We start from the raw sequence: 7,788 nt of genomic DNA on the forward strand, positions 1-7,788 counted from the left end.
CCATTCACACTCACATTCACACCTACGGTCAATTTAAAGTCACCAGTTAACCTAACCTGCATGTCTTTGGACTGTGGGGGAAACCGGAGCACCCGGAGGAAACCCACACGGACACGGGGAGAACATGCAAACTCCACACAGAAAGGCCCTCGCCGGCCCCGGGGCTCGAACCCAGGACCTTCTTGCTGTGAGGCGACAGCGCTAACCACTACACCACCGTGCCGCCCCACTTTGAAATATATTTTGTTTTATTGTGTTTTACACTGTTAATCTAGTCAAGGGTTCTGATCCCTTTACAGTGTCTTTTTTCAAGAGATAGACTTCTGATTATTTTTTAATTCTTCCAGTAGCCTAAAAGGGAATTGTATTATTGTTTTATTATTGTTCTATTAGTTCTATTATTGTTGCTGAACTTCTGAAACCAGCAGTCCTGAAGTTGTAGCGTTTTTCATCTGCTACTACTTGAGCTTCCCACTGTTTGAACCTCTTCAACTTTTTACAGCTTGGATGGATTCAACCATCTACAACCGGGACTTCTCTGCTAACTATAGCTTGAGCCTTCAGTGTGCTAAATTCTGATTTTTAGCCAGTATAACCTGGCTAGCTGACATTTGACCTTCTCTGCTACCTGCAGCCTGGGGCTCATCATGGCATCTCTTCTTCTACCATCATCCTCAACACCGGCTCCCCCCAGGGTTGCGTCCTTAGCCCCCTGCTCTACACTCTGCTCACATATGACTGCTCCGCTAAACATCCGGGCAGTTGTATTGTGAAGTTCACGGACGACATGGTGATGGTGGGACAGATATCCCACAGCGATGAGTCAGTGTACAGACAGGAGGTGGAGGACCTGGTGGACTGGTGCAGGGACAACAATCTCTGCATCAATGTGGGGAAAACAAAGGAGATGGTTGAAGACTTCAGGAGAGGTTACCATGCCCCCTCTACATCAGAGGAGAAGCTGTCGAGATGGTCCACAGTATAAAGTAACTTGTATCAAGTACACAGTATCAAGTACATAACTAGCAACTTGAAGTGGACCACGAACACAGCCAGTGTGGTCAAGAAGGCCCACCAACGCCTTTACTTTTTGAGGAGGCTAAGGCAGGCCGGACTGAGCTCTGCGGTCCTGGGAGCCTTCTACAGGTGTGTGGTGGAGAGCACACTGACCTCCTCCATCACCTCCTGGTATGGAAACTGCTCAGCTGTGGACAGGAAGGCTTTGCAGAGGGTGGTGTGCACAGCACAGAAGATCACCCATTGCAGCCTGGCATCCATAGAAGACATCTACAACAGCCAGTGCAGAAGCAGAGCGGCCTGCATCATGGGTGACTCCACCCACCCAGCACACAGACTATTCAGCCTCCTCCCCTCAGGAAAAAGACTCTGCAGCATCAGGGCCAAAACATCAAGGCTCCAGCGCAGCTTCTTCCCAGAAGAGGCTAATGAACACTAAGCCTAAGCTCTGATGCTGCTCCCCCACTCCCCTCATTTTGCATTTTTGCACATATTGAAGTTTTTACTGTTCACCTGAACACTTTTTAATCACGGTTGCACTATTTTTCTATTCTATTTTTATATTTATTTTTAATTTTAATTCTTCTATTTATATGCGCTGCTGGCCCTGAGGCACAAATTTCGTTTACATGTGAAACACGCAAATGACAATAAAGAACCTTGACCTTGAACTTGTTCCAACCTGCCTCTTCAGCTTGCGACAGCCTGGTCCTTTTCAGTCTGCTACAGCTGAGTCCCCTGTGTTAGTTATAGCTTGAGCCCATTGAGCTAGTTGCAGCCTCAGCTTTCTTAGCCTGTTCTCCATGGGCTTGCTTCAACCTGGCACTTTTCTCTCATACACCTGCATACCAGTGGCATTTTTGTACTCTACTGCATTGGATATGTCTCACTCACTAAAAAACTCTTTATCTTTCTTGCTTTCATTTTTTTTAATTATTTGTTACACATCAGCACATACAACCTGCTTTCTCAGTGGGTACACAATAGAGTCTGCCATCAATTCCAGTGGTGGTGGTACACTGGATTTTAGTTTTTTAACCAGGGACAATTTATCTTTCTGGATTACAAAGATTTTTGGATTTCTTACTCAGTGTGGAACAAATTTTATAGCTTTGCCCCCTTACATGTTACTGCAGAAGCAAGTTGATTCCCTCTGTTTAATTTTAAATTCACTGTTTAAATGCAATGTTTTGGCACTATTTTTGCAAGTGTGTTAATCATTCATATGTTGCTGATCTCTGATCTAGGTCTGGTGAGTTTGACCCTGTTTTTAAAAATTGTTGCTCATATTATTGCATTACAGACCTGTTTAACCTGCAATAAATGTTGAAATAAATTATTAAATAATGTGCTTGTGATTTATGTTTATATGGATTTATCCATACCTCCAAATATACACGTCATGCTCATTATTTATTTTGGGTACAAAAACAACCACTTGAAGCTGCTTGGTGGTTCTGAGCCAAATGGATTTGCAGGAAAGCCTGATTAATTGAGACAGCTAATTGAGAGACTGAAAAATTGTTCAGCCAATCAGATTGTGAGACCAATTAAGAATGATCGACATAGTCACAAGAAATAGTTTAAATAACAGAACCCAGGAGAAGTAGAATAACTCCACTAGTATAGAACAGCTGGTTTAGTGCATAATGAAGAAGGAGCTACAGACTTGGGGGGTTTTGGAGGGCTGCCCTTGCTGAGCTCATAGGGACAACCATGCTTGTCTTTTGTGGTGTTTCTGCAGCAATTGGAAATGGGAACAGCAGCTACCCAGACCAAGAAGTAAAAGTAGCACTAGCATTTGGACTAGCAATTGCTATCTTGGCTCAGAGTTTAGGCCACATAAGTGGAGCTCACCTGAACCCAGCTGTCACACTTGCTATGCTGGTTAGTTGTCAGATTAGTGTGTGCAGAGCACTGTGGTACATTCTAGCTCAGGTGACTGGGGCTGTGATTGCTAGTGGCATTGTTCTGGGAGTGAGACCATCAGTGGTAGATTCACTTGGGCTGAATAAGGTGAGTAACTTTGCTCATGCTGAAATGAATTCTGATAAGTTTCACTAGGTGTATGGTAAATCTGTCTGTATAATGGTGGAAGGGCTTTGGCTGAAAGGAACTGAAGGACAGTGGCTGTAATAACGAAAGCAAACTAAAAGCTGAACTCTTTTTAGAGTGGTGGTGGAAATGTTAATTTAGGCTTTCTGTAAGATCATGGTGCTTTAAATGGCCAACTGCAACCTAATATTTACCCTATGGTTTCATCAACTGTTTTCCACTAAACCTGATACTAAGGCTACATCCACACGACAACGGCAACGAGACTTTTTTTTTTTTTTTTTTTTTTTTTAAATATCGCGTCCACATGGGCAATGGATCAGTAAAATATCAGGTACATATGGCAACGCTTGCTGAAAACGATGCAATACACATGCCACACCTCTACGTGCACTGTAAGACGGTCCCATCAGAGACACCAGAACAATAGAAGTACGACGCATGCGCATAAACCCCTTCTACCCGGCGTCATAGACATATAAACATAGAGGCCGCATTGAGCCTGGTGGCCCGTTGCTGGGATACGTCAGAGTGTCCGCCATATTGGATGTGGCAAATCTTCCCTGTAAACCAATGCAAGTAAATGGACTGAACTTCATAAAGCCCCTTTCTACGATAATGCTTAACTCGATGCCTTTTATTCACCCATTAAGACACACATGTATATATTTGGGAAACAAACAGGCATCAAAACAACATATAACTTTTAATGTGATGGTTATAGTGTGCGAAATACCGGTCAATATTCCGTGGGAGGTGTGACCTAAATTTCCTCAACATGCAGCAGGCCTATACCGGAATCAAGCTATCGGAAACTTTTTTTTTTTTTTTTTTTTAAATTCCGCTGCTACCAGGGCTTTGAACCGGTTCAAGGAACGAAAACGAAAACCGGGAACTTTTTCTATTTCACATCGAACAGAAACGAAACCAGAAACTTTATTTTTTGTTCTGGAACAGAAACGCTTATTAAAAATAATGCTAACTGGTTAATACCGGGTTTTATTTTGTTCCTCAAAGTTTCCATAGCCTACAAATAGTCATTCTTCTCCTGCGCAAGTTTCTATGACCCGCTGGGGTTCACTTCCTGTGTGACATTTGCTGACTGAATGGAGAGAGCGGGAGGGTGGACTACTATCACGTCTCCGCATCTTAAATAAGAGGTAAATATTGCAGTCTATCGTTACTCAAAAACGTCAATTTCAAACACGATATCAATATATTTGTCCACGTTAATGAGAGGCTCGTGAACATTAAATGACGTTAACCTCTGTTAGCCTATCAATGCATAGGGCCTGACTAGCCTTTGGTAACACACTAAACGAATTATCTTTCATTTTTGGCACTTTTTCTGTTTGTGTAGATGGGAAGACGTACTGAGAATCCAAATCGCCAACATTTGAAATAATTGTTTTGAATTATTTCTTGTCTTATTTAATGAAGGTTGTAATAGAATTAGCCTACATTTGGCTTAAGCTGGATGAGACAGAGACATAATTTTATAGCCATTTGTTAAACAGCTGACAGGGAACAAATTTTTTAATTTTTTTTTTGTTCTAACCAGTTCGGGAACGTCTATTTAATGGTGGAACCCAAAACCGGAAACGTTAATTCCGTTTCTGTTCGGAACGAACCAATAGGAAAAAAAATTTCTGGTTCAAAGCCCTGGCTGCTACTATCATAGGCTACTAACGATATCTACACATCAAGGCATGTTTTGGAGCTCAGCGGGGATTGTGTAGAATAATGTGCTGTGCTTACGCTGCTGAAGCCGTGCCGTCTCCGCATCACTTTCATTAAATGCTGTGCAGATAGGCTATAAAATGTCTCCGATAATTTTTGCAATATACAGTGCTATATGGAAAAAAATTCAATTAAACCATATTACAGTGGGATTGCTCCATGTGATTGCTTCACAGCCTGACATGCTTCCAAGGTCTTCTATTTTTGAGTGTGCCATCACCATCTGACAGCTGGTGGTGAAATTGGTTGGGTGGGCTATGAAATAAATTATACATTTATTTATAAATTGTTTGGAGACAGGTTTCACCGAGCGGCTATTATGCGCGAGACTTCATATTAGCTACAAAGTCAGAAAAATATGTTCATAAAATTACGTTATGACCAAATACAATAAAGTATTTTTCCAGTCTCACCTGTGAAAGGTAATCCCATGTGACCTCGTTTGGACGGTAAACCTGTTGGTACAGTTAAATGCAGCACATGAATGAGGCATCTTTATTCTCTGCTTTGCCCCATCCAATATGGTGGCGAGGATGACGCATGATTCTAAGCGGAAGGCAGCGTCTGTTTGTCTATGCCCAGCATGAAGCACTCAGTCATGTGGTTGTGATGTCATCGTAAACAAATCCGTTCTACTCATCCAGATGACTTCGCAATGGTGCTGTTGCCAGATCTTTCCACTCTGGAACCCGTTCTCAAAAGATTTCGTTTTGGGGCACCCAAAACGCCGGTGCCGTGTGGACGCCAGGCCGAAACGAAAAACAATTTTATCAGGTTCACCTGAATCCGTTGCCATGTGGACAGGGCCTAAGTAGACTAGAAGTGCTTGCCCTTGTACCACCCCCTTATGTCTGCAGATTGCTTACGTGGCTTGACTTTTTTGCATTTTTAAAATGCAGGGCTGTTCCTTGTTAATTGCTAAACAGCATTTGAAGGTTAACTGGATGTTAGTGTTAAATATCCAGCCCACAGTGTGGGGAAAGATGTCTTGTGACCTAGCAAAAGCCAAGGAGTTAAAATGTCAAGTTTTTGTATAGCGCTTTTAATATTGTCGCAAAGCAGCTTTATAGATTTTGAACAACTTAAAACATGAGCTAATTTATCCCTAATCTATCCCCAAAATGTTGACCTAGTTTTCATTTGTCCTGTAGCTGAAGGGTGTCAGCCCGGGACAAGGCTTTGGAATTGAGTTTCTCCTCACATTCCAACTGGTGCTGTGTGTCCTGGCAATGGTGGACAAAAGGTGGGAGAAGACTGTAGGTTCAGCTCCATTTGCATGTGGGCTGTCTGTGGTTCTGGCTCACCTTGCTGGAGTAAGTGTGAACCTCATTTTGGAAGTGTCCCAGTTGAATAGCCAAACACTTATTGCTTGATGCTAACTTAATTTGTCACCACAGATCAGTTACACTGGATGTGGTATCAACCCTGCTCGATCTCTTGGTCCAGCTCTGGTCTCTATGGAGTTTGAACACCATTGGGTGAGCAGCCTTGCCAGTACAAAACCTACAGCTAACGGGTCATGTGAATAGTTTTAGCACTTGCTTAATGGCTCCTTTTTAAGGAACATGTGCTTCTGCCATATTTTCCTATAAATGAGCTGTTACTCTAAAAAAAAAATAGTGCCTTAATATAATGTGACTTTTTCAACTTCTCTTCTGCCAGCTGTGTTTAATAGACCTTATCTATCATCCAGAACTTGGTGTTGTGGGATAACATTTAATTAAAAGCTTAAGATGCTTTAGATTGGCCCTTCCAACAAAATGAGTTAAAGTTTATGTACCAACTTACAAACCAGCAAATGATTGTATAGTCAGTCTTGGTTTGTTGGGTGTCTTGCATGTGCTGTGCTGCCCCCAGGAAAATTTAGGATGGGATGAGAACATGTACAGAAACCCTCAATGTCCTCTCTCTCTCTCTCTCTCTCTCTCTCTAGGTGTTCTGGGCTGGGCCACTGTGTGGTGGTATTGTAGCTGCACTCCTTTATGACTTTGTTCTGTTTCCTAATGGTTCTGACATTATTGGCCAGCTGAAGGCCTTGTGCCATGGTACTGAAGCTTTGGATACAGAGACTGAGCCCCTGCTTGAGGATGGTACTCCTGCAGCTCAGTCAGAGGAATCATAATGGCTTTTTATTACACTGGAAAATAAACCTGTATCTTCTGAACACATGTTCTGTATTTCATCAAAATGTGGTATACAGTGGTGCTTAAGTTTGTGAACCCTTTAGAATTTTCTATATTTCTGCATAAATATGACCTAAAACATCAGATTTTCACAAGTCCTAAAAGTAAAGAGAATCCAGTTAAACAAATGAGACAAAAATGTTATACTTGGTCATTTATTGATTGAGGAAAATGATCCAATATTACATATCTGTGAGTGGCAAAAGTATGTGAACCTCTAGGATTAGCAGTTAATTTGAAGGTGAAATTAGTCAGGTGTTTTCAATCAATGGGATGACAATCAGGTGTGTGTGTGTGGGGGCACCCTGTTTTTATTTAAAGAACAGGGATCTATCAAAGTCTGATCTTCACAACACATGTTTGTGGAAGTGTTCATGGCATGAACAAAGGAGATTTCTGAGGACCTCAGAAAAAGCATTGTTGATGCTCATCAGGCTGGAAAAGGTTACAAAACCATCTCCAAAGAGTTTGGACTCCACCAATCCACAGTCAGACAGATTGTGTACAAATGGAGGAAATTCAAGACCATTCTTACCCTCCCCAGGAGCAGTCGACCAACAAAGATCACTCCAAGAGCAAGGCGTGTAATAGTCGTGAGGTCACAAAGGACCCCAGGGTAACTTCTAAGTAACTGAAGGCCTCTCTCACATTTGGCTAATGTTCATGAGTCCACCATCAGGAGAATACTGAACAACAATGGTGTGCATGGCAGGGTTGCAAGGAGAAAGCCACTGCTCTCCAAAAAGAACATTGCTGCTTGTCTGCAGTTTGCTAAAGATCATGTGGACAAGCC

The 7,788-nt window shown here is 42.2% G+C and overlaps 1 pseudogene; it reads left to right on the plus strand.

The window, feature by feature from the left end:
* Nucleotides 1-2,666: 2,666 nt before the first annotated feature.
* Nucleotides 2,667-6,934, plus strand: LOC132883119 (aquaporin-1-like; annotated as a pseudogene).
* The last annotated feature ends 854 nt before the right edge of the window (nucleotides 6,935-7,788 follow it).

The sequence above is a fragment of the Neoarius graeffei genome, chromosome 1, assembly GCF_027579695.1.
Source record: "Neoarius graeffei isolate fNeoGra1 chromosome 1, fNeoGra1.pri, whole genome shotgun sequence".
Classification (NCBI taxonomy): domain Eukaryota; kingdom Metazoa; phylum Chordata; class Actinopteri; order Siluriformes; family Ariidae; genus Neoarius; species Neoarius graeffei.